We start from the raw sequence: 7,500 nt of genomic DNA on the forward strand, positions 1-7,500 counted from the left end.
TCTTCCGGGAGCCGGGGTAGACCTGGAATTCCGGGCGCCGGGGTAGGCCTGTTCTCCTGGAGCCGGGGTAGACCTGGTCTTCCGGGAGCCGGGGTAGACCTGGTGTTCCGAGCGCCGGGGTAGACTTGGTGCACGGAAGCCTCGGGGTAGACCTGGTCTTCCGGGCGCCGGGGTAGACCTGGAATTCCGGGCGCCGGGGTAGGCCTGTTCCCCTGGAGCCGGGGTAGACCTGGTGTTCCGGGAGCCGGGGTAGACTTGGTGCACGGAAGCCTCGGGGTAGACCTGGTCTTCCGGGCGCCGGGGTAGACCTGGAATTCCGGGCGCCGGGGTAGGCCTGTTCCCCTGGAGCCGGGGTAGACCTGGTGTTCCGGGCGCCGGGGTAGACCTGGTGCACGGAAGCCTCGGGGTAGACCTGGTCTTCCGGGCGCCGGGGTAGACCTGGTGCACGGAAGCCTCGGGGTAGACCTGGTCTTCCGGGCGCCGGGGTAGACCTGGTCTTCCGGGAGCCGGGGTAGACCTGGAATTCCGGGCGCCGGGGTAGGCCTGTTCTCCTGGAGCCGGGGTAGACCTGGTCTTCCGGGAGCCGGGGTAGACCTGGAATTCCGGGCGCCGGGGTAGGCCTGTTCCCCTGGAGCCGGGGTAGACCTGGTCTTCCGGGAGCCGGGGTAGACCTGGTCTTCCGGGAGCCGGGGTAGACCTGGAATTCCGGGCGCCGGGGTAGGCCTGTTCCCCTGGAGCCGGGGTAGACCTGGTGTTCCGGGAGCCGGGGTAGACCTGGTGTTCCGAGCGCCGGGGTAGACTTGGTGCACGGAAGCCTCGGGGTAGACCTGGTCTTCCGGGCGCCGGGGTAGACCTGGAATTCCGGGCGCCGGGGTAGGCCTGTTCCCCTGGAGCCGGGGTAGACCTGGTGTTCCGGGAGCCGGGGTAGACCTGGTGTTCCGAGCGCCGGGGTAGACTTGGTGCACGGAAGCCTCGGGGTAGACCTGGTCTTCCGGGCGCCGGGGTAGACCTGGAATTCCGGGCGCCGGGGTAGGCCTGTTCCCCTGGAGCCGGGGTAGACCTGGTGTTCCGGGAGCCGGGGTAGACCTGGTGTTCCGAGCGCCGGGGTAGACTTGGTGCACGGAAGCCTCGGGGTAGACCTGGTCTTCCGGGCGCCGGGGTAGACCTGGAATTCCGGGCGCCGGGGTAGGCCTGTTCCCCTGGAGCCGGGGTAGACCTGGTGTTCCGGGCGCCGGGGTAGACCTGGTGCACGGAAGCCTCGGGGTAGACCTGGTCTTCCGGGCGCCGGGGTAGACCTGGTGCACGGAAGCCTCGGGGTAGACCTGGTCTTCCGGGCGCCGGGGTAGACCTGGTCTTCCGGGAGCCGGGGTAGACCTGGAATTCCGGGCGCCGGGGTAGGCCTGTTCTCCTGGAGCCGGGGTAGACCTGGTCTTCCGGGAGCCGGGGTAGACCTGGAATTCCGGGCGCCGGGGTAGGCCTGTTCCCCTGGAGCCGGGGTAGACCTGGTCTTCCGGGAGCCGGGGTAGACCTGGTCTTCCGGGAGCCGGGGTAGACCTGGAATTCCGGGCGCCGGGGTAGGCCTGTTCCCCTGGAGCCGGGGTAGACCTGGTGTTCCGGGAGCCGGGGTAGACCTGGTGTTCCGAGCGCCGGGGTAGACTTGGTGCACGGAAGCCTCGGGGTAGACCTGGTCTTCCGGGCGCCGGGGTAGACCTGGAATTCCGGGCGCCGGGGTAGGCCTGTTCCCCTGGAGCCGGGGTAGACCTGGTGTTCCGGGAGCCGGGGTAGACCTGGTGTTCCGAGCGCCGGGGTAGACTTGGTGCACGGAAGCCTCGGGGTAGACCTGGTCTTCCGGGCGCCGGGGTAGACCTGGAATTCCGGGCGCCGGGGTAGGCCTGTTCCCCTGGAGCCGGGGTAGACCTGGTGTTCCGGGAGCCGGGGTAGACCTGGTGTTCCGAGCGCCGGGGTAGACTTGGTGCACGGAAGCCTCGGGGTAGACCTGGTCTTCCGGGCGCCGGGGTAGACCTGGAATTCCGGGCGCCGGGGTAGGCCTGTTCCCCTGGAGCCGGGGTAGACCTGGTGTTCCGGGCGCCGGGGTAGACCTGGTGCACGGAAGCCTCGGGGTAGACCTGGTCTTCCGGGCGCCGGGGTAGACCTGGTGCACGGAAGCCTCGGGGTAGACCTGGTCTTCCGGGCGCCGGGGTAGACCTGGTCTTCCGGGAGCCGGGGTAGACCTGGAATTCCGGGCGCCGGGGTAGGCCTGTTCTCCTGGAGCCGGGGTAGACCTGGTCTTCCGGGAGCCGGGGTAGACCTGGAATTCCGGGCGCCGGGGTAGGCCTGTTCCCCTGGAGCCGGGGTAGACCTGGTGTTCCGGGAGCCGGGGTAGACCTGGTGCACGGAAGCCTCGGGGTAGACCTGGTCTTCCGGGAGCCGGGGTAGACCTGTCGTCCTACTCCGGGCCCGGCCTCCGGCCGCCCGGCTGCTGCGGCAGACCTGTCGCCCTGGTGTCCCGGGCGGACCTGCTGTCCCGCGCACGACCCACCCTCCGGCCGCCCGGCGCCGGTCTAGAGAGGGAAGGAGCCGGCCGTTGGGAGCCGGCAGCGCTCCCGCCTCCTCCGTGCCCAAAGCGACAGCGGCCCGGCTCCTGCCTCCGTCTCCGGATCCCTCACTGCCTTCAGCCGCTCGACCCCCCTCCCCCCCACCCCGCTGCCGTCCTGCCCCGGGCTCGGACGGGGCCAGGCCGGGCTGGAGCGTCAAGGAAAGAAGGCCGTCAAAGCAGAAGGCTGGGCGAGAGCCGAAGAGAAGGCTTCTCGGCAAAGGGGCCGCCTCTGCCGCGGGCCCCGGCCCTGCTGGCCGAAGGACCCGCCTTCCTCGGTGTCGGCCCGCTCCTGGCCCTCCCGCCGCTGCGGGTGTGCGAACCGGCCGAGGAGAGAGCGGGCGGGGGACGGCGACGGGGGTGGGGAAAGTAGTCTGCGAGCGGCGCCGGGGAGTCTGATGGGGCAGGGCGGGGCGCCCCCAACCGTCGATGGGCGGAGGCGGGGAAAGTCTTCAGGCGGGGCGCCCCCAACCGTCGATGGGCGGGCTCTGAGGGGGCGGCGTCGGATTGCGAGTGTGTGGAGCCGGCGTGTGTGTCACCGTGCCCCTCTCTCTCTGTCTCTCTCTCCCTCCCTTCCCCCCCCCGCCCCCCCGTCCCTCCCTCCCTCCCTCGCTTCCCTTGCGCGCTGGCCCCACTGAAATTCCGTTCGGCCGGGTAGGGCTGCGCGGCACCCCGGGCGGAGGGGGCTGCTGACGCTGCTTCGACGGCAGGCTGACGCAGGCTGCCTGTCAGCTTCGTCTGGGATCGCTCTGGGTACCAGAGGGAAAGAAATAAAGTTCGCCAAGAAAATTCCTTTTCCGGATCAGTTTCTTGCGCCGAGGGAACAGAAGAGTCGTTCTCTTCGAGAAGGGAGGAAAGGGGAAGCGCGGGAAATGAAACCCGAACCCCAAACCAGACCAAGGGGAACCAAGCCACAAAAAACAAAGGGATAACCCCGTAACTCCTAAAACAAACCCAGAAAACTCGAACCAAAAGTCCCGCAACGCACATTCCCCCACCCCCCACAAAAACCCACACCGAGCCCCCCCGCTCGCGCCCGCCCCCCCCACCCCCACCAGGCAAAAAAAGGTAAAGCCGGCCATTGAGAAACGCTCTACTACCCGGGTATGGGGAAATACCTCTTGCCATGGCCCCGGAATAGACTTTTCCTCCGGGCGCCGGGGTAGACCCGTTGTCCGGCCCCCCGGGCTACACCTGGTATCCCGGAGCCGGGGTAGACCTTGTACCCGGCGGCCGGGGTAGACCTGGTATCCCGGAGCCGGGGTAGACCTTGTACCCGGCGGCCGGGGTAGACCTGGTATCCCGGAGACGGGGTAGACCTTGTACCCGGCGGCCGGGGTAGACCTGGTATCCAGGAGCCGGGGTAGACCTTGTACCCGGCGGCCGGGGTAGACCTGGTATCCAGGAGACGTGGTATACCTTGTACCCGGCGGCCGGGGTAGACCTGGTATCCCGGAGCCGGGGTAGACCTTGTACCCGGCGGCCGGGGTAGACCTGGTATCCAGGAGCCGGGGTAGACCTTGTACCCGGCGGCCGGGGTAGACCTGGTATCCAGGAGACGGGGTAGACCTTGTACCCGGCGGCCGGGGTAGACCTGGTATCCAGGAGCCGGGGTAGACCTTGTACCCGGCGGCCGGGGTAGACCTGGTATCCCGGAGCCGGGGTAGACCTTGTACCCGGCGGCCGGGGTAGACCTGGTATCCAGGAACCGGGGTAGACCTTGTACCCGGCGGCCGGGGTAGACCTGGTATCCCGGAGACGGGGTAGACCTTGTACCCGGCGGCCGGGGTAGACCTGGTATCCCGGAGACGGGGTAGACCTTGTACCCGGCGGCCGGGGTAGACCTGGTATCCAGGAGCCGGGGTAGACCTTGTACCCGGCGGCCGGGGTAGACCTGGTATCCAGGAGACGTGGTATACCTTGTACCCGGCGGCCGGGGTAGACCTGGTATCCCGGAGCCGGGGTAGACCTTGTACCCGGCGGCCGGGGTAGACCTGGTATCCAGGAGCCGGGGTAGACCTTGTACCCGGCGGCCGGGGCAGACCTGGTATCCAGGAGCCGGGGTAGACCTTGTACCCGGCGGCCGGGGTAGACCTGGTATCCAGGAGCCGGGGTAGACCTTGTACCCGGCGGCCGGGGTAGACCTGGTATCCAGGAGCCGGGGTAGACCTTGTACCCGGCGGCCGGGGTAGACCTGGTATCCCGGAGACGGGGTAGACCTTGTACCCGGCGGCCGGGGTAGACCTGGTATCCCGGAGACGGGGTAGACCTTGTACCCGGCGGCCGGGGTAGACCTGGTATCCCGGAGACGGGGTAGACCTTGTACCCGGCGGCCGGGGTAGACCTGGTATCCAGGAGACGGGGTAGACCTTGTACCCGGCGGCCGGGGTAGACCTGGTATCCCGGAGACGGGGTAGACCTTGTACCCGGCGGCCGGGGTAGACCTGGTATCCCGGAGCCGGGGTAGACCTTGTACCCGGCGGCCGGGGTAGACCTGGTATCCCGGAGCCGGGGTAGACCTTGTACCCGGCGGCCGGGGTAGACCTGGTATCCCGTAGACGGGGTAGACCTTGTACCCGGCGGCCGGGGTAGACCTGGTATCCAGGAGCCGGGGTAGACCTTGTACCCGGCGGCCGGGGTAGACCTGGTATCCAGGAGGCGGGGTAGACCTTGTACCCGGCGGCCGGGGTAGACCTGGTATCCAGGAGACGGGGTAGACCTTGTACCCGGCGGCCGGGGTAGACCTGGTATCCAGGAGACGGGGTAGACCTTGTACCCGGCGGCCGGGGTAGACCTGGTATCCCGGAGACGGGGTAGACCTTGTACCCGGCGGCCGGGGTAGACCTGGTATCCAGGAGCCGGGGTAGACCTTGTACCCGGCGGCCGGGGTAGACCTGGTATCCAGGAGACGGGGTAGACCTTGTACCCGGCGGCCGGGGTAGACCTGGTATCCAGGAGACGGGGTAGACCTTGTACCCGGCGGCCGGGGTAGACCTGGTATCCCGGAGCCGGGGTAGACCTTGTACCCGGCGGCCGGGGTAGCCCTGGTATCCCGGAGACGGGGTAGACCTTGTACCCGGCGGCCGGGGTAGACCTGGTATCCCGGAGCCGGGGTAGACCTTGTACCCGGCGGCCGGGGTAGACCTGGTATCCCGGAGACGGGGTAGACCTTGTACCCGGCGGCCGGGGTAGACCTGGTATCCCGGAGCCGGGGTAGACCTTGTACCCGGCGGCCGGGGTAGACCTGGTATCCCGGAGACGGGGTAGACCTTGTACCCGGCGGCCGGGGTAGACCTGGTACCCCGGAGACGGGGTAGACCTTGTACCCGGCGGCCGGGGTAGACCTGGTATCCAGGAGACGGGGTAGACCTTGTACCCGGCGGCCGGGGTAGACCTGGTATCCCGGAGCCGGGGTAGACCTTGTACCCGGCGGCCGGGGTAGACCTTGTACCCGGCGGCCGGGGTAGACCTGGTATCCCGGAGACGGGGTAGACCTTGTACCCGGCGGCCGTGGTAGACCTGGTATCCAGGAGACGGGGTAGACCTTGTACCCGGCGGCCGGGGTAGACCTGGTATCCCGGAGCCGGGGTAGACCTTGTACCCGGCGGCCGGGGTAGACCTGGTATCCCGGAGCCGGGGTAGACCTTGTACCCGGCGGCCGGGGTAGACCTGGTATCCCGGAGCCGGGGTAGACCTTGTACCCGGCGGCCGGGGTAGACCTGGTATCCCGGAGACGGGGTAGACCTTGTACCCGGCGGCCGGGGTAGACCTGGTATCCAGGAGCCGGGGTAGACCTTGTACCCGGCGGCCGGGGTAGACCTGGTATCCAGGAGCCGGGGTAGACCTTGTACCCGGCGGCCGGGGTAGACCTGGTATCCAGGAGACGGGGTAGACCTTGTACCCGGCGGCCGGGGTAGACCTGGTATCCCGGAGACGGGGTAGACCTTGTACCCGGCGGCCGGGGTAGACCTGGTATCCCGGAGACGGGGTAGACCTTGTACCCGGCGGCCGGGGTAGACCTGGTATCCAGGAGCCGGGGTAGACCTTGTACCCGGCGGCCGGGGTAGACCTGGTATCCAGGAGCCGGGGTAGACCTTGTACCCGGCGGCCGGGGTAGACCTGGTATCCCGGAGACGGGGTAGACCTTGTACCCGGCGGCCGGGGTAGACCTGGTATCCCGGAGCCGGGGTAGACCTGGTCTCCGTCCGCCCGGGTAGACCTGGTGTCGCGGCCGCCTGCGGAAGTTCACCAAGGGGTCGCTGTTCCAGGCTGCCTCCGGCTATGTCGACGTAGCGGTCGGCCTGCGCTGGCGCACCCTCCCGGTCGACTTCCACTCGTCTCCTTGGAGGCGTCGGCGGCCTTGGACTTATCTTTCCGTATATTGGGAGCGAGGTGACGGGCCGCGTCCCCGCAGGTTTCCAGGGTGCCTGCGTCGCAAGGCGGAGGATAGGGCGGCCGCGCCGCGCGGTCGTCGGGGCAGAGCGAGTGCCGCCTAGGCCGGGTGAGCCGCGTGGCTTGGTCCCGGTTCCCGTCCTGCCCAGGGCGCTCTTTCGGGGGGAGAGCTGCCCGAGAAGCCAGAGAGAAGAGAATGGGCAGTGTGAAGGGCCACCAGAGAGAGAGCCGAGAGCCGAGAGAGACGGCCCGAAAGACCGTGTCGAGAAGCCGCTCGCTGGCCGCAGCGAGGCGGTGAGAAGCCCCGCGTGTGTGTTGCTCCGCTCCGGTCGGCTGCCGTGCCGGCCCGGTTGAAGGGGGGGCGGCCCCCCTGGGACGATCGGTGGCAGGTGAGGCGGCGGCGCCTCGTCCCTTTTCCGCCTGGCCTTAAGCCGGGGCCCGCTCCGGCAGGCATTTTTCCGGCAGCCGGTCCGGTGGCAGTGGCCGGCAGCCGGGGGTCGACGCGGCCGGGCTTT

The sequence above is a fragment of the Lonchura striata genome, chromosome 37, assembly GCF_046129695.1.
Source record: "Lonchura striata isolate bLonStr1 chromosome 37, bLonStr1.mat, whole genome shotgun sequence".
Classification (NCBI taxonomy): Eukaryota; Metazoa; Chordata; class Aves; order Passeriformes; family Estrildidae; genus Lonchura; species Lonchura striata.